Raw genomic sequence first — 23432 nt, 5'->3', positions numbered from 1 at the left:
CTTGTTGCCCTATTCCCTACTCCTCAACATACGTGAACATGCACACATACCCCCCCACACTACAGACCACACATGTGCACACACACATCAAACACACACATACCGAACACATATTACATGTACATGCACATACCACATGCATACACACACCAAACACATGACACATACACACACACCATAAGCATACACACACCAAACATACAGCACACATGCACACACATACTACATGCAAACACGCACCATCACACAGCACATGTGCACACACATGCCACATGCACACACACACCATCACACAGCACACGTGCACACACACATCACATGCATCAGCACACCAAACACATAGCACGCATGCATACACACACTCCAGCTCAAGGCAGCCTGCAGACTCCCCAAGGATTTCTATCAGTTCTTTATTAATTCCTCAAATCCATGTTTTCTCCCACTTCTATCATTTCTCTGGGGTAGAGTTTGAGGGCAAGAGCCATCAACCTGGGCTACAAGGTCACCTTGACAACAACTTGAAGTCTTCAGGCTCTGTATATATCCATTTTATAATGTTGATGTATTTGGTATTTGATAACGCAGAGGAGAAATCACCATTTTAGGCAAAACATAACAGTTCAGAAAAACTAAAGGCAATCCTAATGCAAAATAAAGTCTGATCTTGAATTTGTTCATAGTGTTCTTAAAAGGATATGAAATATTTCTTTAGTCAAAATACACAAAGACTAAATTAATCCACTCTGTCCATAGCCCCATTTCTATCTGGATTTTAAATGCCTGAAATAGTATTTTAAGTATTATGATACAGTCATCAAGTTCTCTTTTTAAAAAAATTTTTTTTTGAAATAGTACATCTCTTCCCATATCTTAACCATATTAAATATTATAAAATTTTAATGTTTTTTTTCCAATCTGATATGTAAGGGATGATGTTTCAGTGTTGCTTTAATTTGCATTTCATTGGATATCAGCAAAGTCAAGCATCTTTTTACATGGTAATTTAGTCACTTATAAATTTTATCTGATATTCATAGTGTTTGTCCATTTTTTAAAAAGAAATTTTTAAAGAAAAAGTTAATAGTCTTTCCCTCCAAACCTACCTTTAAGTAACGAATATTTTCTGTTAGTTTTATATCCTTCTAAATCTTTCTCCAAATGCATCCAAAATATACAGACACTTATATGGTTCTAGTCAGATGATGCCAAAGCTACTCAAATACCTAGGGGTGAAGTGTGTTGGTACGGGGAATCATCAAGGAAAATCTGTCCATGTTAGTCTGAGGCAAATAAACATCCTAAAAAGAATCCTATTCAAAGATGACAAAAGGGGCATAAGCCAAAACTTTCCAACAAAAGAGAATGAAATAAACACAGCAGCATGGAGATATGAAGAATATGTTTCTGAAAACTGAACCCATAAAACAGATGAAAACTTGGAGTAAATCTACTTTCCATTCTTAGTGGAATGGAAAAAAATCATCAAGGACTCCATAGAAAAAAGGATAAAAAATGAGATCCTTATAACAACAGATCAGGTTAACAAAAGAATAGGTGATGCTAAGAAAAATCATGAAGGAAATAAACAATGCTATTGCAACATTTTTTTTAAAAAATGGCATACAAAGCAATGAAAAACAGACTCATCATTGAAGAAACCCAAACCAGTGAGGTGGGGAACAGACTTGAGAAAAATAACACAGGATATGGGGGCAAAGAACAAAAGAATGGAAAAACCCATATAGGAAAGACAACAGATATTCAGTGTAGGATGGTTGGCATTCCTAAAGGAGAGGCCAGAACAAATTGGTCAAAGAAACAGTAACAAGGAAAATTCTAATAAAATTATTTCATTTTTATGTATAAATAAAACTTAATGTAAATATCCATGTAGAAGCAGGACCCTGACTTTTCTGCCACACAGTTCACTGCCAGAAACAAAACAAGGTTTGAAGGAACAAAAAGAACATGGCCCCAGACTTTAAGTCCAGTCAAGGTGCCAGTCACCCAGTAAGGAAATAGACAAGATGTTATGAAACACTGAAGAATCTGAGGAGGAGATCACAAACACTTTTTTCCCAAGAACTAGCTGAACACATAAATACTTTTGAACATAGAAATTGTGTCATCGGAGACAGTCAAATCCACCCCAATTCTAAGCATAGAATTAAGACTTAATAACTGCAAGAAATATGGTTATAAAGCAGAATGGAAATATTCAATTCCTTAATAGAGAAAGGCACATAATATAATTATCAATAATAATTTCATTATAATACAGTGGGACAAAAATTTAGGATACACTAGTCTGGTGCAGTAGATTTGGAGTTGAGATTGACAGAGGAGGGGATAAAAAGAAATAAAAATGTATAATTTTCCTCCCCTTTCATAGAAAGAGACATAAGACAAGGTCTTGCTTCTAAAATTGATGGATTAGAGAATCTAGGATTAATCATTCAATTATTAGCAGATCTAAAAAACAATCTACAGTTATTTAATTCTTCAAAAATTGTGAATGTTACAGCAAAAGATATAAAGCAAGAATACCGCAGTGAATCACAACAAAAAAACAAAATAATCAAACATTTTTATTTTTTATTATTTTTTTTTAAAGATTTTTATTTTATTTATTTATTTGACAGGGAGAGAGAGTGAGAGAGGGAACATAAGCAGGGGGAGTGGGAGAGGGAGAAGCAAGCTTCCCACTGAGCAGGGAGCCCGATGCGGGGGCTCAATCCCAGAACCCTGGGATCATGACCTGGGCCAAAAGCAGACTAAGCTTAATGACTGAGCCACCCAGGTGCCCCAATAATTGAACATTTTTAAACAACAGAAATTATTATGACAATAAATGAAAAAGGGTTAAACACAGATATTTTTAAAAACTTAAATTAAAACACAAAATACAGCTCGGGAATGCCTACAAAACACTTAAGTAAAACAAAATAATTCAGAAAGATTATGAGTAAGAAGAAAAGCAAAGAGGTTCTAGGGAATGCAAACAAGAAAAAAGCATAGCCACAATGTGAACATCAGACAAAGCAGAATTCTCTTAATCATTCAAATATCATAGAAGTCTTCTGCCATTTAAATTATTCCAGGGGCGCCTGGGTGGCTCAGCCATTAAGTGTCTGCCTTTGGCTCAGGTCATGATCCCAGGGTCCTGGGATCGAGCCCCATATTGGGCTCCCTGCTCGGCGGGAAGCCTGCTTCTCCCTCTCCCACTCCCCCTGCTTGTGTTCCTTCTCTCCTGTCTCTCTCTCTGTCAAATAAATAAATAAAACCTTTAAAAATAAATAAATAAAAATAAATAAATTATTCCAATGCATAATGAAAGAAAATTTTCAATAATTTTTACAAATTATGCGGGACTTAATATAAAAATAGGAGACAAAGCACGAAATGGAACACTACAAACCCAATTATGAATACACCTGCAAATTACTAACTAAAATATTAGCAAATAAACTAAGTAATATGTTAAAAGAAGAAATGTGAGATTAAGCAACAATTGTTCAAACTTCATAGACTATTAATGTAAAAAGAGATAAAACAATCTCAATAAATGACAAAAAACCTGATTTTTAAAATAACATCTATCCCTGATAGCAGTGTTTCATAAAATAAGAATAGAAAGGGGGTGCCTGTGTGACTCAGTTGGTTAAGCATCCGACTCTTGATTTCAGCTCAGGTCATGATCTCAGGGTCATAAGACTAAGACTGAGCCCCACATCAAGCTCCCCACAGAGTGTGGGGCCTAATTAAGATTCTCTCTCTTCCTCTCCCTCTGTGTACTCCCTCTCAAAAAAAAAAAAAAAAAAAAAAGAATAGAAAGATATTTCCATAGCATGACAAAAAAAAAAAAAAATTACATGGGGTGCCTGAGTGGCTCAGTCGGTTAAGCGGCTGCCTTCAGCTCAGGTCATGATCTCAGGGTCCTGGAATCGAGCCCTGAATCGGGCTCCCTGCTCAGTGGGGAATCTACTTCTCCCTCTTCCTCTGCCTCTCCTCCTGCTGGGGTTCACTCTCTCTCATGCTCACTCTCCCTCTCTCTCAAATAAATAAAATCTTTTTTAAAAAATTACACATGTACATTAAATGACTATTGGCATCATGTTCAGTGGGAAGACACTCAGAAGCATCCCCCTTAAATCATGAGGAAAGACAAAGAGACAACTTATTACCATGCATTTTGCCCTCTATTCTGAAGTCAAGAGAATAAAACAAGAGGTATAGATATTTGGGGAAAAAAGCAAAATGATCAATATTCACACATTATATAATTTTCTACCTAGGGAAAGAAAACAAGAAAATCAATTAAAAACTTATTAGAAATAATAATAGATTCAGTAAAGTAGATGGTTTAAAATAAATGTACTAAAATCAATAGTTTTCTTAGATTTCCAGCAATGACCAATTAGAAAATATAGCAGATTTTAAAAATTGTATTCATTCCAGCAGTAAAAAGCAAAAGACAGACCTAAAAATAAACTTTTAAAAATGTACATGATCTGTACCGAAAAAGGAACAACTACTTAATTCTACCCAAATATTTAATAGAAAAGGGAGAAAAACAGCATGTCTTTGGATAAGAATATTTTATTGGTGTAAATACTTTTAAAAGATAATTTGGCAGTGTATATCAAAATGGCAAACAAGCATACTTTTTTAAAAGATTTTTTATTAATTTGAGAGAGAGAGAATGGGGGAGGGGCAGAGAGAGAGTACTTAAGCAGACTTCCTGCTAAACATGGAGCCCTGCGCAGGGCTCGATGCCAAGACCCTGAGATCATGACCTGAGCTGAAATCAAGTCAGACGCTTAACCAACTGAGCCACCCAGGCGCCCACAAACATACCTTTTTGTTCAGCAAACCCATTTCCAGGGACCATACATAAATCTTATACAAAGAAAAAAATTACAACGTGCAAGACTCAAGGATTTAGGCCTAAGCAACTGAGCAAATAGTTGTGCAGTTTCCAAAATTAACAAAGTTTATCAAATTGGCAATATGTAGTACTAGCCTTAAAAAGTGCTTACACTTTTAACCAGCAATTCCATTTCTAGGAATTTATTCTTAGGAATCATGGTCATGCTCACAGGTAGTTTCCAGGAAATTTATTGCAATGGTGTTCATAATAATGAAAAAAATGCCAACAATTTAAGTGTTTAACAATGGAATATTGTGGAACACTTAATATTTATGTAGAATATTCAATGACATGGAAAGACATACATGATATACCATAATATGAAAAAAATCCTGTTATAGGCAGGTATGTTTTGCATGTATAATGTGATTGAAATTTGGGGTGGGGGCTCCTGGGTGGCTCAGTCAGTTAAGCGTTCAACTCTTGATTTCAGCTCAGGTCATGATCTCAGAGTCGTGAGATCAACCCTCAAGTTGAGCTCCAAGCTCAGCCAGGAATCTGCTTGAGATTCTCTCTCTCTTCCTCTCCCTCTGCCCTTCCCCCAGCTTGTGCTGCTCTCGCTCTTCCCCCCCCCCAAAATAAAATAAATAAATAAAATCTTTAAAAAAAGAAATTTTGTTGAAGAAAAACTATATGGAAAAAAAACCGTATATGGATATGTATATGCCTAGAAAGATACAAACCAAGTTGTTGACAGTTACAGGTGTGATTTTTACTTTTCTTGCTGTTTATATTTTCTGAATTTTCTCCAATAATCATGCTTTACTTTTGTAAAATAAAAGTTATTTAACTTTCCTGCTCTGAGTCCTTTGTGATTTTGAGAGAGTCCCTTTTCCTTGGGGGACCTTAAGCTCCTCATCTGTAAGCCAGAGGGTTGGTGATGGCTAAGATCCTTTGGGCACTTGTCATGCTCTCTGGCTTTATTTATTTATTTAAGATTTTACTTTTAAGTAATCTCTACACCCAACGTGGGACTTGAACTCACAACCTGGAGATCAAGAGTTTCATGCTCTACCGACTGAGCCAGCCAGGTATCCCATGGCTCCCTTCAAACTACCACCATTAGCCCTGAAGTGCCGTTACAGTACTGCCCGGCCAGCCCACTACCTGTTGCTGGTTAATTCACTCTCCTATCCATGAGTCCAGGTCAGTGACCATTTCAGTGCTGACCCAACTCTTAATTGCCTTTATCTGCATGTCTTTGCCTAAGGGCTTTCTCTGCCGGCCAGAGGTCTCCTTCCACCACTGCAGCCACGTTAAGTGCTGGGGTCCCATGGAATCCCCAAACAGGAGTGGCCTTCTTGTAAAAGTCACCCTGAGTTGATATATAGATACTCCAGCCTCCTCCCCTCAAGGGTAGCTCCCAGAATTCCCCAGTAGGACTGACCTTCAGTTGCCCACCATGGTAATGGACTTGACCATGAACCCCTTACTGGCTTTCTCCCCTTCACTGCCTCACCTCCCCCCTCTCCCACCTGTGTGCCTGTGTGTCCTGGGATCACCTTCCATATAAACTACATGCACTACATCCTTGTCTCAGGGTCTGCTTTTGAGCAACCCAAAGTAAGATAAACCACTCTCCCCATGTCCCCTCCCCTCAAATCTCCAACTCCCACCACCTTTCACTCACAGCTGCTGACCTTGCTTGTTATTTTATAGAAGAAGTAGAAGCAATCAGAAGACAAAAATATCAACAGACATTCACAGAAAAAACTTTAAAGGCCAATAAATATATGAAAATATGCTCAGCTTCACTGGTGATCAGAGATGCAAATTAAAACAGCTAAGAGAACTTTCACAAATACTAGACTGGTGGGGGGTGGTTATCTAACAATACAGAGGAGGCGGGAAAAACAGGAAGTTTTGTATAGTCTGGGTGTGGGTACTCTTACCTTGGAGAGCAATTTGGCAATATCTAGTAAAGCTGGAGATGTGTATGCCCTATGATCCTATAACCCAACAATTCCACTTTCAGGTATGAGTAACTCTCATACACGGGCTCAAGAATATTCCCTGCTGCACTGATATTGTTTTTTAAAGATTTTATTTATTTATTTGACAGAGAGAGAGCACAAGCAGGGGGAGTAGCAGGCAGAGAGAGAGGGAGAAGCAGGCCCCCCGATGAGCAAGGAGCCCCATGCAGGACTCGGGTCCCAGGATCCTGGGACCATGACCTGAGCTGAAGGCAGATGCTTAACCAACTGAGCCACCCAGGTGCCTCACTGCACTGATATTTTTTTTACGATTTTTTTTTATTCATTTGTTTGACAGAGAGCACAAGTAGGCAGAGCGGCAGACAGAGGTAGAGGGAGAAGCAGGCTCTCCGCTGAGCAGAGAACCCAATGTGGGGCTCGATCCCAGGACTCTGGGATCATGATCTGAGCCAAAGGCAGACGCTTAACTGACTGAGCCACCCAGGTGCCCCTGCACTGATATTTTTAAGAAGAAAAAAAGGAAACAATCTAACTGCCTACCAATAAGGGACTGGATAAAGGTACTTTAAAGCAGTCATATACTACAACACTAATTATATTAAGGCAAATGAACCACATCTACTTGTAAAAAGGTGAATAGATCTCAAAAGCACATGTTGAGTAAAAGCAAGTTGCAAAAGGACATATATATTATGGCACTATTTTATATAAATATCAGAAGCCTCCCGAACAAAGCTGTCTATTGTCTGTGATCATACACAATCCAGTAAGTTTCAAAACATAGGTACCTTTAAAACACAGCCCATGACAGGGGTTTCCTTTGGGGATTGAGATGACGGAGGCTCCAAGTGTATCTATCGTGTTCTGTTTCTTCAAAAGATTTTTTTCCATTTCTTTAAAAGGGAGGGTGGATAAAAGGGGCGGGGAGAGAGAGTAAGAAATGAGACTAGACCAAAGCAAATATGGCAAAACAGTAACATTTGCTAAATCTTGGTGGCAAGTTTGTAAAAGTTACTTTGTAATATTAATCTCTGTTCTTTCCTGGGTGGTTGTAATGTTTCTGAATTTAAAAGAAAAATTACCAGGGTGACGGAAATGTTCAATGTCTTGCCTGTGTTGGTAGTGACATGAATGTGGGCTTCTAAAGCTCCCTGAACTGGACACCTAGAATGGGGGCATTTTCTCACATGTAAATGACATCTCAATACAGCTCATTTTTAAAAGAGAAAACAATTAAATGAGACATTGATTGGCAGGTGCTCTGCCTCTCCCATGGGACCTGGTTCAACATGGAAGTGGAGGGAGGTGAGAAATGCTATGAACTCTGGGTCAGCCTTGAGGGTCTGTCCCTCAAACTTCAGGTCCTCGGGGCAAATGGGTCACCCTTGGCTTTGGGGGCAAGAGTGGACTGAGCCCTCCTCACAGGGTTGGCTGAGTCTAATTTTAGAGCTTTGGGGCTTGGGGGAATAGATGACTCTGCTCCTCCAGTGAGTTCATCATGTTCTTGGCACCTCAATGTTCTCTCCATTTAATTTTTCAGAAGCACCAACAAATCAGAAAAGAAGTATGCCCTGAAATTGCTATTTGGATGAACGTGACATTTGTTGGCCAGCAACGGAAACTGGAGAAGGTGATGTGTTTGCAACTCACAGCCTCATCTCACGGCCCACACTCCAAACAACACACACACTTGTGGGGGAGAGCATTTGCCTGGATGGAAAAGTACAGCTCAACAGCCAGACTGTCCACAAGGTGAGGAAGGAAGGAGAAAGGAAGGGACGACAGGCGGGCAGGCTACTGCACACCAACCGCCCAGTACATGCCAGGTCCACGGTGTCATTTCATCTTCAAAACACACTTTATCAACCCCATTTGGGAGATGAGGAAACAAGCTCAGAAAGGGCGGTGTTATTTTGCCACGGACACAAAGTGAAGAAGCAGGAGTATTGGATGTGACCTCATCTCTCTGATGTCAAATTCTTTACACGGTGCCTATAGCAAAGAGAAGGGGCTCAGTACTTTTTTCCTTCCTTTTATCTTGCCATCCTTCCTTCTTCTTCCTTCCAGAGAAATCAGGAGAGGTGTGAAAAGTTACTGGGCTGTTCTGGGGGACAGATCCAGGGCAGGGTAACTAATGGGAATGGTGAGGCTGAGGATGATGGAAGAATCCAGGATGAGTCACAGGTTTCTGTCCTGGGGTCAGGCACAGAGATGAGGAGCTTTTGCAGGAAAGGGTGCTATTGGTGGGAAGCAGAGACAGGGTGTTAGATTTGAAGTGTTTCTGGAACAACCAAGCAAGGAGTCCTGAGACTACTGATTTGTGGAGAGAGGAGAATGCTAGGAGGATGGGGATGCCTCTAAAAATGAGCTCCACTGTGGTTAGACTTTCTTCTCAGGGTCTAGAATGACCCCTCAGTGCAATGTGTAAGGACATCAGACAGCCCGATGACCACAGGGGAGAGAGGAAATCACAGCAAACAGACATACAAACTAAAGAAGCATGCTCACATGGGCACAGTCAGTGAACGGGTGATGTTGTTCCCACCAGAACCAGGTCCTTGAGGCGTCACTGTGTCACCCTGATATTTGTAACGATGATCCTTAACATCAAGAAAATATAATATTCAGTCTCTCATGTTCAATAAGGCAAGACATCTAAATCCACTTGATATTCATTCCCGTTCAATATCAAATCAAAATGATGCTTAAAGGAACAAGTTTTGGTTTCTAAGAATGTTTACTTGGGGGAAACTCTTCCAGGAAAGAGGCTGTCCTGGAAGGAATATCTGGCATCAATTTTTAAATCTGTAAATAACAGAATACCTGTTACACATGTAACCTTACCCATAGCTCAAGCATATAAAGCACTAGCCTGGTCTTTCTGTTTCCCCAACCACAGTTCCCAGGGCTCCTCAGAACACAGTTTGAAAACCACAGGGCTTATGTAACAAGGTTATTTTACTGATGGATAAAATGAGACCGAAGGCAACTTCTCTGGGTCCACCCAGAAACACAGCAAAGCCCAGGCTGAAGCTGTGGTCGGGGGCCAACTCCCAGGTTTGGCTTTCATGAAATCTGGAAACTTAAAGGCAGAAAGAGCAGACAGCCCTACACTTTTCACTCCCACCAGGAGAGAGATGAAGCCTAGAACTGTTACAGAACTTGCTCTTGGTTACACAGCTGAGACAAGGATCACCATGTTCTTTCCTCTGGGTAAACTGAATGTAGTGACCCATCCCACAGTAGATGGGGGAAGGGGTCCAGGTGGAAAATTCCAATCCAGGGTGAGCCAATAGGTCTGTTAGATTTCTTCTATTTCCAATAGGTAGTGGGGAAAAACACATTCACATATGATTGCCCTTAATAGTAACACCTGCTTTTAATGATGGTGAATTTTTGCAGTTGCTCAAAATGAGATAGAAAAAGTAATGATAAAAATTTTAAAACCCTGGGCAGCTGTTCCAGTTAAGTTCAGTTAAATATGCCCTTAGGTAGAGTAGATGTGGTGAGCAATGTCTTGTCAGAATCCCATCTCCTTGACCAACATGCTTGCCAGCAGAGAAGGTCATTGCTTCATTTCTTGAGAAGGAGTGTGCATGGTGGAAAAGACACAAAACTTGGGAGTCAAGCACACCCAATCCACATCAACTCAAGAGCCACAGGTGAGTGAGAGCCACTGTAAAATGGGCATAATAATATTTACTTCAACAGGCTACTGGAGGATTGAATGAGATCATGCACAGGAAAGGGTGATTTGAAGAGGTACACTAAATGGTCATTATAGCTGCTGCTGGAATATGGAATCAAATGGCTGAATTATTTTGTGAGGTTTTCTTTAAAATTATCTGAAACATTCAAGGAAAGATGGTATAATAAATGCAGGCTTACTAAATGTCCCTCTCTGTGAGTAGAATAGAATGAGCAAAAATTAATCTGGGGGGGGGGTGTTCAAAATGGTTTTATGGAGAAACGAATCTCTAACAAAGACTTGTCATTGGGTATGAAGGCTCCATCAGTTTTGAGCAAATCACAAAGTTTCCAAGGGGGACAGGTCAGAAGAGGGGCCCACACATTTATAAAAGCAGGCATTTTCTCTTCCTCTTCTTGACAGGAGGGGGGTAGAGAACCACTCGAATAGCTTCATCAAACTTTTCATTTTTATTTTTTTCACTGAACACTGTCTTGAGGCCTCACAGCGTGAGAGCCGAGTGCTCCAGGTATTTTATTTTATTTTAAGATTTTATTTATTTATTTGAGAGAGAGAGAGCACAAGGGTGAGCACGAACGGGGGTGGGGGTGGGAGGGATGAAGGAAGAGGGAGGAATGGGGTAGTGAGAGGGAGAAGCAGGCTCCCCACTGAGAAGGGAGTCTGATGTGGGGCTCAATCCCAGGACCCTGAGATCACGACCTGAGCTGAAGGCAGCTGCTTAACTGACTGAGCCACCCCGGTGCCCTGCTCCAGGTATTTTAAAGCACCAATCTCCTTAGCCATGGCCAAACCCTGAGGAGAATGAACAAAAATAAAAATTTTAAATGACCAAGAATAAGCCAGCAGTTCTGAAGCTTGGAATGGACCCCAAACATCTGAGTCAAATTTTGAAAAGTACTTATCTTCCTGGAAAAGAAAAAAAAGGATCAAATTGGAAGGAAACCCTGAGAATTGATATGTTGATCTTCCCTGCAATGGTAAAAATGCTGGATGAATGAAATTCAGAAGAATCTCATGATACCACCCCATTTGATAGGGTGGAGACAAGGAGACGCACTGTCTAAAAGATGGGCCATGGAATGCCGGTCTGCAACAGGGTTTTTCAACCTCACACAATTGATGCATGGACTGGAGAGTTCTTTGTTGTGGGGGGCTATCTTGTGCAGTGTGAGGTGTTTAATAATATCCCCTGCCTCACCCACTAGATGCCAGAAGCACCCCCTCCCAAACTGTGCCAACCAAAGGTGTCTCTAGACTTTGCCAAATGTCCCTTGGGGGAATGAGGCCATATTGCCCCTAGATGAGAACCAGTGGTCTAGAAGACTCCCCAACTCCAGAAAACATAAGTTGGCCAAACTTGGACAAACCTGTGATATGTGCTTCTAGCCGAGAAGGAACAGAACTCTTTCAAGGGAATAAACACCAGGACAAACCACTCTGATGACACACAAAAGCTTTACAGAACAGAGAGAGGCCACAGCATCTCCTGTGGGCTGAGGGAGCTCGGGGAAAGATGTGGATTGTAAAGAATGACCTTATTGGCCTCTGTCCCCCGCTGTGAATAGGCAGAGAAGCCAGAGACCCTAGAACTCAGTCTCATGAGAAGGCAGAAGAGCTGGGCTGGACTGGTGGCCTGAAACTGCTCTGATGGCAAAGACTTGGCCTTAGAAGGGGACCGTCTCTGAAGCTGGGACCGCCTGAAACTGAAAGTGTCCCTTCCCCTCACTGCCTGCTAATGGATGTGTCCCCAACCAAGCAGAGCAACTCCCCTGCAGGGCTTCAAGCCATGTGCTGTACAGAGACAGTCATGGAACTTGCACTTCTAACCACTGCCAGGGCCCCTGCCTCTCCTCTCCTCCCTTCCAGGCACCAGAAGAACAGCCGTTAAATTCAAGATCTGAGGGGTACAGAGAAGACCCAGGTAAACAGGGAAGGAGGTGAGGGAGAACACAGCTGTTCTAAATTTGCGCAAATAACGGGCCTGATGAAACTACTCTGGTTCAAAAGTAAGCTTAAATAACATCAAACATCAAAACTATGGAAATTTTCAAAAGACAACAGGAAAGAAAAGGAAGAAATAGATCATGCTAAAAATAGAGAGAGACTCCGTTTTGGAAAAAGATATGGCCAAAAAGACAGGAAACAAAAAATATGAGACCACAAATGTATCACAGCCTCAAAGAAACTAAAGATAAGATGATAACAGATAAGCTTAGTAGGATGGGGGAACCAAGGTAAGGAATTATGCACCAGAATCATCCGCTGTGCTACCATCGAACAGGTGAGGAACCCAGAGGACAGAAGTGACGCAGCAGAAAAGTAAGTGGAGAGTATTAAAGATAACCTATAGAAAAACCACAAAAAATGCAAAGGAAAAGGTCAAAGATTTTGGAACAATTTGGAGAAGATGATTGCTGTGGACAGCCGACAATGGAAGTAAACATACCGATGAGTAGCCTTAAAGAAGAGAGCAGAGCAAATACATCATAAAAACAATCCAGCATCTAACAAAGGAGGAAACCCTGAGTATAGAGATTGAGGAACAATACGGCATTGCAAAAATATTTTTATTTATTTTTTATTTAAAAAAAAATTTTTTTTTTTTATTCATGGAAGTCAGAGAGAGAGAGAGAGGCAGAGGCAGAGGGAGAGAAGCAGGCTCCCCGCCTAGCAGGGAGCCCGATGTGGGACTCGATCCCAGGACCCTGGGACCATGACCTGAGCCGAAGGCAGAGGCTCAACCATCTGAGCCACCCAGGCGTCCCTATTTATTTATTTTTTAAAGATTTACTTATTTTTTAGGGAGGTGGAGGGGCAGAGGGAGAGGGAGAGAATCTCAAGCAGACTCCCCACTGAGCATGGAGCCCAACATGGGGCTCAATTCCAGGACCCCAAGACCACCACCTGAGCCAAAACCAACAGTCGGATGCCCAACCCACTGCACCACCTAGGTGCCCTGCAAAAATATTTTTAGAGAAGAGGTCAAATCTACATCTAGTCTGATCAAGACGTTCAATGTAAAGGATCTAAGAAGAAATTATCTGAGCACCCAGCAAGGAATACCAAGTCATTAACAAGAAGAAGAATATCAGCTAACCCTCAATCTCTCCACATTAATGCATGTCAGAAGACCAAAGTAACACCTGCAAAGTTTTAAAACAGAAGTATGACTTAAGAGTTTTACACCCAACCGATATTTGATTCATATTTACTCAGGGATTATAGGATCCATCCGCATTTCTTTTCAAAAATGTTTTGATAATAAAACTCAGACAATCATAAGTTAATTCCAAATAAGAAGTCAGAAACAGGAAACCTATTGAAAGGAAGGGTAAGAACTGAGTCTTGGATCCTTTTAAATATAAAACTCAGCCTCAATAACTGTGAAAAATTAATTTTAAATCAAAATGAAAACTGTAATTCCTAAAGAAAACCTATGTTATGTAAAAATAAATAATAGATTATCTATAGTTGACTGTGATAGCAATCTCAGATCACAACAAAATCAGGAGGGGAGGAAATATGAATGCTTAGACTTGTGATCTTTCACGATAAAAAGTGGATTTATACTACAATGCACTGTTCTGTTTCTTGACAAATCAAGAAAAAGAGGCTTGAGTATATTATTTTTAAGAAAGCAAAAATATATGATAAACTGTATCAGTAAACAGTCTGCACAGTGGAGGGCAGAGGAAGGAGGCAAGGAGAAGGAATGGACAGGAGTGAAAAGTAAAAGATTTTCTTTTTTAAAAAAGTAAAAAGATTTTCAAGGATGAGCCAGATAAATGCGAACTAAACCAGGATCCATGATCCAAATATCAGAAAAGGTTGAACTGAAACCCAAACTTACTGAATGAGAAAAAGCACCACCCATACTGATAAAGGGTATGAAACATGATGAGAACAAATGTCATGACACTTCAGATAACATAGCATCAAATATATGAAGTAAAAACTACAGATAAATGCACTGTGGAATAACAGAAATCCAAGAGTAAGAGACTTTAACTCCCCTCTCTTGATTTTTGACTAAGTTAAAATATTAAGGATATACATAATCTAAATAATGTAATTAATAAAATGTATTAAATATAACTCTACATGATATATTAAACTCTGTGCATAGGAAACAGAGAATATTCTTTTTCTTCAGGTGTTACGTGGTGGTTGCAAAATTTGTTATGTGCTAGACCACAAAAGAAACCTAAAAATTCTAAAAGTAGATGTATTACAGCTCACAAACTCTGACCTGATGTCATAAAAATGTAAATTAATAGCAAAGGCAAAAAAACCCCCCCAAAACCTAGAAATTGAGACATTTTCTTTGCTTTGCTTCGTTCCTTCTTTCCTTCCTTCCTCCCTCCTTCTCTCCCTCTTTCTTTTTCTTTCTTTCTTTCTTTCTTTCTTTTTCTTTCTTTCTTTCTTTCTTTCTTTCTTTCTTTCTTTCTTTCTTTCTTTCTTTCTTTCTTTCTCTTTCTTTCTTTCTCTCTCTCTCTCTTTCTCTCTTTCTCTTTCTTCCTTCCTTCCTTCCTTCCTTCCTTCCTTCCTTCCTTCCTTCCTTCCTTTCTTTCTTTCTTTCTTTCTTTCAAAAATTTCTATGCTCGACAATTCCTGGCTCAAAGGAGAAATCAAGAAGCTGAAGCTAGGGGCACCTGGGTGGCTCAGCTGGTTAAGCAACCAACTCTCGATTGCAGCTCAGGTCATGATCTCAGGGTTGTGAGATCGAGCTACTTGTGAGGCTCTACACAGGGTGGAGTCTGCTTGTCTATCTCTCAATCTCTCTCTCTCTCAAATAAATAAATAAATAAAATCTTAAAATAAAAGCTGAAACTAGATTCAGAAAACTCATTGTCTTCAATAGTTACATTCCAAACAAGTGTTAACTAACATGTCCTTAGACTTTAACAGTCTATGGCCACAAAGTAATCTTAAAGTGCAAATTACTATGACTGTCAGCCCCTCCATCCCACTAACCATAGTCCAGTATTCTACCCCGTGCCCCATTAAAACATTTCTGGGACCCCCTTGCTCCTTGCTTCTATGTTCTACAGGTTCTTCCTTTTCATCTCCCTCTCCTCCCTCTCTCCTTTTTTCTCGGGTTAGCAACACAAGAGGGATATATGTGGCAACGGAATAATTCTATACCCGGATTATGGTGTTGATTACACAAACATACACACACACACATATTAATGTTGAATATATATATAAATGTTGAAATTCAGAAAACTCCATATCCCTCCCCAAAAATGTCACCTTTACTATATGATAACTTTCAAATACAATTAAGGGAAAAAAGGTAGCTGCATTCCAGAGCATTTGGAAAGAAGCAGCATTCTGAACTTTTAAGAAAGCAGGTATAGGGGCGCCTGGGTGGCTCAGTCGTTAAGTGTCTGCCTTCGGCTCAGGTCATGATCCCAGGGTCCTGGGATCGAGCCCCGCATCGGGCTCCCTGCTCAGCGGGAAGCCTGCTTCTCCCTCTCCCACTCCCCCTGCTTGTGTTCCCTCTCTCACTGTGTCTCTCTCTGTCACATAAATAAATAAAATCTTAAAAAAAAAAAAAAAGAAAGCAGGTACATATATGACACTAAAAGCTGAAAACAACAAGAAAAAAGAAAACTGATCGTAAGACATTAAATAAAATATTAACAAACCAATTACAGCAGCACATTAAAAAGCTACCATAATGTACAAGCAGAGGTTTGCTCCAAGACTACGAGGATGGTGTAATATTAGGAAATCTGTAAATAGGATTCACCATATTAACAGGTTAAAATAGAAAAATGACAAGATCATTTCCTTAGATGCCAGGAGGGAAAAAAGGTATTAGATAAAATGAAATCTCCATTTCTAATGAAAAATAATTTTAAATAACATTATTTTATAACACTGTTAACATACATCTATTTAGATATCTCTGGATATCTTTAAGATAAAGGCATACATGTGTCTCCAACAACAAACATCTTAACTCAAAAGTTAAGCAATAGGAGTATTTCTGATGAATCAAAATAAGATCAGGACATCACAACTAAAGAAAATAAAACAAGATAGAGCTCTTGGAAAGGAGGTAACAAAGTATTCATATATTATATAATTTTCTTCCTAAGAAATCTAAAAGAATCACTGATAAACTATTAGAAATAATGTAACAATTCAATACAAGAATACAAAAACAATAAGGCAATAATTCAGAAAAATGAATATATTATGATAGCTCAGGAAAATAGCTTATTACAAAAATTTTAAATAATAATAGCTAATAGTTATTAAGGACTTACTATTTACCAGACACACTGCCATCAAATAGGTACTGTTTTTATCTTCATGTTAAAAATGAGGAAACTGAGGCTCAGAGAGGCAAAGTTACCAGTCCACAGTCACACAGCTTGTGAATGACAGAGCCAAGATGGAAATCCATGTAGCCTCATTCCAAAGCCCATCTGTCTAACCATCAGGGACTGCTTCCTTTCAGTATACTTTCAGATGTATGAGTAATAGCTAGTCAGAAAATACGATGGAATAGAAGACTCATTTCCCAACAGCAGCAAAAATAAGAAAATACTTAGGAATGAACATAACAAGAAATATGCAGAACCATAATGCAGAGAAATAGAAAACATTATATAGGGACATAAAAGTAAAGACCTGCATGAATGGTAATAGATAACTTCTTCTATGAGGAATCTAGCATCATAAAAATATAAATTCTTCCAAATTCTTCTAAAATTTAATGCAATCCAAATTAAAATCTCAAAAACATTTTTTGGGATCTTAGCAAAATAATTCTAAACCTTACTAAGAAAAATGAATTTAGAGAGCTGTAAAAATCCTTTTAAAAGAACAATGCAGGGGGATTTTCCTTACCAGATATTAAAATGTATTATAAAACTACAGTGATCAATGATGTGGCATGTTGCCTAAAGAGACAGACAAATCAGTGAAACAAACTGGAGAATTCAATTAGACTCAAATATATATTGAAGTTTAATTTGTAATAATGGCAACAATTTAAGTTAGGAAATTATGAATTGTACAATAAAAGATGTTGGGATAACCATCTAGCCCTTTGGGGGGAGAAATTTCCCAACCTTTATCCTAATACTAAAAGATATTCCAGGAACATCTGCCTTCAGCTCAGGTCATGATCCTGGGGTCCTGGGATCAGGCCCCGCGTGGGGCTCCTTGCTCAGTGGGAAGCCTTATTCTCCCTCTCCTCTGCTCTCTCCCCCTGCCCGTGCTCTCTCTCTCTCTCAAATAAATATATAAAAATCTTAATATGTGTGCATATGTATCTATGTATATATATGCACACACATATATATATTCCAGACACCAATGGTTTACCTATTTTTTAAATAATCAAAATGCTAGGAAAAAATATTTATATAGGGGCACCTGAGTGGCTCAGTCATTAAGCGTCTGCCTTCAGCTCAGGTCATGATCCCAGGGTCCTGGGGTCGAGCCCCACATCGGGCTCCCTGCTCGGTGGGAAGCCTGCTTCTCCCTCTTCCACTCCCCCTGCTTGTGTTCCCTCTCTTGCTGTGTCTGTCAAACAAATAAACAAAATCTTTTTAAAAATTTATATAAAAATTGGGGAATATGAAGCCTTGAAAAAAACCAGGCTGATTTTATCACGTAAAAATGTTAAATGGTAATGAACGCCATAAACAAAATCAAAAGACAAACTGTAGCACATGACCAAGAGCCAAGGTCTCTACTGTACAAAGAGCTCTTTCATACCAATAAGAAAATAGCTGAACTTAGTAGAAAAATGGGCAAAATAAATAAGCAATTCAAATAAGAAATAACATGAAAAGATACTCAACCTCACTAATGATTAAAGAACTCAAACTACAACATGGACATTTCTTTTAAACTATAAGATTTGCAATATTTAGTAACTGAAAATACTGAGCGGGAGTAAAATGGAGCACAGAGGCACTCATCAGTGGCCAAGGATGAAGGGCTGGCAGCAGGGAGGATCACAGAGAAGTCTGGGGCCAGTGTGCCCGATGGCCGAAGAGGCTGGGTGGTGACAGAAGCTTGGGGGGTTCCTTGGGGTGTCAGCTGACAGACAGAGCAGCCAAAGTTGCAAGACGGTGAGGCAGGTGCTGAGCTGGTGGGCAAAGAAGATAGAAAGCAAGTGTGGAGATGGGTTACATCAAGAAAAAAGTAAATCAATCGAGCCAATAAGTAAAAATATTGAGGATAATAAGGAGAGCCAAGATTTTAACTGCCTAAGAAGATACTTACAAATGTAAAGGGAAGGCTAGAAAGAACCCTGAGGTGTTGGATTGGAATTAGAAGAATCAATATGAACTCATGGTTCTATAATATGTATACAAATAGATACGGAAATAACTTAAAGGTGAATAAATGACTATATGTGTGTACATGTACATACACAGATAGGTAGACAGATACATATACACATGGATTACATTGATTATATAGGTATAGGTATATAGGTAGATATATGGATAGGTAGACAGAAGCAATGACGTCCCAGTAGCAATGAGCATACTGAGTGCCTATATCTTGGTTTTAAATATCATCCTTCACTGAAATAAACCAGGACAAATCAAAGAAATGACTGATTCCAAGGCTGAGTCAGAGAAAATGCAAGATGAGATGAGCCTAGAATATCTCATTGTGCCAGAAGGTAAGGAAATGATCAATGAATGATAGAGTCAAGTCAAAAGGACACAGGAGACACTGTGTCCTTGAAGTGGCTCCCACTGGGCAAATCTAGGACGATCAAAATAAGTAATGATAGAAATGGATTATAAAATAAGGATCCACGAGCTCCAGCTGATACAAATAAGTGGGAGAAAGGGAAAAGTCTTTCCTTACAACACAAGGCCAACTAATTAGTGTAGAAGGAATGATGGGGATAGAAAATCCCCATTTGGCCACCATCATGGAGGTGGTTGATCCAGGCAGGAGCCATCCATGGAGATTTGATGAGGAACAGAGGACTGACATAATCTCAGACAACATACCCATCAGTGACAAAAGAGCAATGATAAGTTTAAGGTATAAAAACTGGCAGGCACCAACATGACCAGGAGCCAACGTTAACATCCCTGGGATGGGATGAGTCACCGCCATGTGCCCCCCTGACACGGTGCACTGAAATTGCACAGCATCATTTCCGTGGTCTTTCTGCCCAAGAAGCATGACCTGAGTGCAACTGAGAACACATCAGGTGGATCTGGGCTGAGGGTCATCCTAGAGAATGTAAGGCCCATACCCTCTGGAACTGTGGAGGCCTCAAAACACGGTGGGGGGGAGGGGGGTGTGCGGGCGGGGGAGGAATGGAGGAACTGTTCCAGATTGGAGGAAACTGGAGGCCTGTAAGAACTAAATGCAATACATAGTCTTTGAGAAGATCCTGGACCAGAAGGGAAAAGGCACATGGCTGGGACAGCTGACTTGAATGAGGTCTGTGCACTGGATGGTGGTATTGGCACCAAAGTTGGTTTCTTGATTTGGAGAGTTGCGTGGCGGTTACGTAGCAGAATGAACGTGTTTTGGGGAAATACACACTGCAATGTTTAGAGATGATAGGATATTATGTCTGCAGCTTGCCCTCCAAAGATTCAGAGAAAAAATAATGGAAAGGGAGCACAAATGTGATAAAATGTTAACAATTTGGGAATCTGGGTGAGGGGTATATGGGAGTCCTTTGCATTGTTCTAGCAACTTTTCTGTAAGCTTGAAGTTTCAAAAACATGTGTATTTTTTTATATTCAGTGTCAGGGAGAGAACAGAAAAGCAGATTCTCTGCTGATAGTATTGCAATTTGGTATAACCTATCGAAAGGGCAATCTGGCAATATCTTTCAAAATAAGCCTTTCTGTGAGTCTAAAAAATGCATAAGGAAGTATGCAAAGATATATGTTATAAGGATATTCAGTGCAGGAAAGATATAAGCTTGAAAAATTGGAAATAACCCAAGTCTAAGTACCTATTAGTGATTACTGAAAGAGTCATCCCATCCACACAACTTAATTCTCAGCACCCTGAAACAATGAAGTATTGTTCAATGGAGAAACACAGAAAAGTGTTTATGATATCATTTTGAAAAAAAAATCATGTATTCATTAATTTGGTTGTTCAGCAAATATTTATTAAATCCTACTACGTACAAATTATTGGGCAAGGTATTAGATTTACAGACTAATAAAGCACAGGGTTTCCCCCTCTAAACCTCAAATTCCTAGTTGAGGAGACAGATAGACAAATAATAATTGTCATATCTTAGGTGAAAAGTATAAGCTGTAGAACAATTTTCATAGGATGCTGTTTGGAAAAAACAATTCTATGTATGGTAATGTGCGTAAGTACATACGGTGACAAAAAGCATGCATGATGTAGTCTACTCCATTATCAGTAGTTCTCTCTGGGGGAACGAGTTAAAATGGGGGAAATTTCACTTTCTGTAGTGTTTTGAAATTTTTACAATGAGAATGTATTGCTTATATAATCTGGGCTGGGGGCGGGGGGGGGGCAGGAATTCAAATATCTGTGACTAAGAAGAGATAAGCAACATAATGTTACCTGAACACAAAACAAGGAAAAGATTGGTATTCATCTCTAAAATCAAGATGAAGCTTCACCCCAGGAGAGACTGACCTAAATTATTATTAATTGCAGTTGTAGGCCTGAACACTTTGCCATGTCTGCAATTTTAAAAAGTAAACAAACATCTTGTTCTCAAGATAATCCTGAACTGTTTATATTTGGTCTTCCTGAGAAAGGACATTTTGTGACTCACCAGGGCTGGAGGGAGGAAGGGGCAGGGCCCGTAAAGATCTCAGGTTTGCCTGCTGCTGGGGCTTGCTTCTCACTGCCCCCCATTATAGCTACGGAGGGTACACGCCTCAGGAGCACCTCTCTGTGCTGACAGATGCTGGGGTCTGAGCCCTTCCCGGCTCACCTCCAACTCCAGCAATGACAGGGGATCTTCATGGAGTGGGGGAGGGTTGGTAAACTTGGAAGTGAAAAAAGATTATATCTTTCTCTTCACTCACCTCTAACTGAAATGTATTATTTCCTTCCCCTGTGAATGGTAACAGCAAACCACAGTATTTGCAGTGCCCATGACTGTCACCAAGAGAAATCACAGATATTTTCATGTCACATTACTATCACTGCTGCTATCTTAAAAGATTGTTTATACTCATCATTGCTTCAAAATTATGACACTAATTAGACCTCTCCCTAGCTCTTGGTATTTAGTGCGTTAATAAAGAAGCACATTTATTACTGTATCAAAAATATGTTTTTCTAATATTTTGGTAACTGCATTTTAATTGGAATCCTTTGTAACCCAACCCATTTTATGTATTTAGAAGGCTTGCTCAGAGAAGAAGAGGTCCATGGCTCAGAAAGGTTAGGAATCTTTGACCTTCAGGATTGCAAAGGATTGAGGGTCCCAGAAGGCCTTACAGATCACCCCCAAACCCTCCTGCTACAGACTGAATGACTGTTTCCCCTTCAAATTCATATGTTGAAGTCTAATCCCCAGTGTGATGGTATTGGAGGTGGGACCTTTCAGAGGTGATTCAGCTTGGATGAGGTCAATGGGGTGGAGCCCCCAGGATGGGATCTGTGCCCTTATAAAGAGATGAGAGTCCAGACTTCTCATCAGACATGGAGACTGCCTGTCAGCGCCTTGATCTTAGACTTCCCAGACTCCAGAACTGTGAGAAATAAACGTTCATTGTCTAAGGCACCCAGTCTAAATTCCCTACCCCTATGAAATATAATTCTAGTAGAGGGCAACAGATAACGAACAAATAGTTAAATTCATTGGTAGTGATAAGTACCATAGAGAAAGACAAGGTTGGGCAGGGGAATCAGAAACATGAGGAAGAGGGGATTGCACTTTGAAATTGGTCATCGGGGAAGGCCCCAAAGACCTGAAGTCCATGAGGAAACAAGCCATTGGACATACTTGGGGATATCTGCTGGAAGAGGTTCCAGGCAGAGGGAACAGCAGGTGCCAAGGCTCAGAAGCTTGAGAGAACGTGCTGATGCAGCTGCAGCAGGAGGGGGAAGGCAGTGGTGACAAGCGAACATGGAGAAGTAGTGGGGGGCGAGGTCAGGAAAAGTCTTGCACTTCGGGTTAATAGATGTGGGCTCTGTGCTGGGGGGATTCGGGAGCGAAGCGACCGGGTCAGGCTGCGCATGAAGGGAGGGCAGGAGCAGGCGTCTGGTGCTGAGGCTGGTACACCTGCTGGGCGCGGATGACTAAGATGAGGGCAAGGAGGGTGTGTGATGCCGGAGGCAGTGCGGCTGTCTCCTGGGCTTGCTGCAACAAACTGCCACACGGTGGCTTGAAGTGACAGTTTATTTTCACGGTTCTGCAGGCTGGAGACCTGAAATCGAGGTGTCAGCAGGGCAGCACTGAATCCGTTCCTTGCTTCTTCCAGCTCCCAGGGGCCACCACATTCAGAGACTCAGGCTGCCCGGGCTCCAAGCTCACCGCCGCGCTCACACTGTCCTTCCTCAGCCTGTGTCAGATCCCCTCTAGCCCCCCTTACAGCCGTGATCTTACCTAGGGCCCGCCCACGTAACTCCCCATCTCAGAAACCTTCACTCAGTCACATCCGCACAGACCACTTTTCCACATTAGGTTCCAGGGATTAGAAGCTGACATCTTTGGGGGCCATTATTCAGCCTACAACGGGGGTGGAAGGGGGACTGCCCAGACGTGGAGAAGGGCGGTCACGGATGAGCTCCATGTTGGCTAGAACTCAGTCTTCCTCTCTTGACCCACAGCGGCCTGGTCCTCCTGGTCCTTCTCCCACCCCACTGGCCACTCCTCCTCAGTCCCCTCCTCTGCCCC

The 23432-nt window shown here is 40.6% G+C and overlaps 1 long non-coding RNA gene across 2 annotated transcripts in view; it reads right to left on the bottom strand.

The window, feature by feature from the left end:
- The window catches only part of LOC135361690 (uncharacterized), a 120695-nt gene that overhangs the window by 13234 nt on the left and 84029 nt on the right, over positions 1-23432 (bottom strand). Inside the window, exon 4 of one of the 2 annotated variants that reach the window (XR_010405373.1) lies at positions 9378-9464. The exons of the other annotated variant lie outside the window; for it this stretch is intronic. This is a non-coding gene — a long non-coding RNA (uncharacterized LOC135361690). Of the gene's footprint in view, positions 1-9377; positions 9465-23432 lie in introns of those variants that run through there. 2 annotated transcript variants of the gene reach the window in all.

This window comes from Mirounga angustirostris, unplaced genomic scaffold, assembly GCF_029215605.1.
Source record: "Mirounga angustirostris isolate CCGP_5_RB_7025 unplaced genomic scaffold, mMirAng1.0.hap1 SCAF_10, whole genome shotgun sequence".
NCBI lineage: Eukaryota > Metazoa > Chordata > Mammalia > Carnivora > Phocidae > Mirounga > Mirounga angustirostris.
The sequence above is the reverse complement of the archived record's forward strand: the minus strand, read 5'-3'. Positions and strand labels throughout refer to the sequence as shown.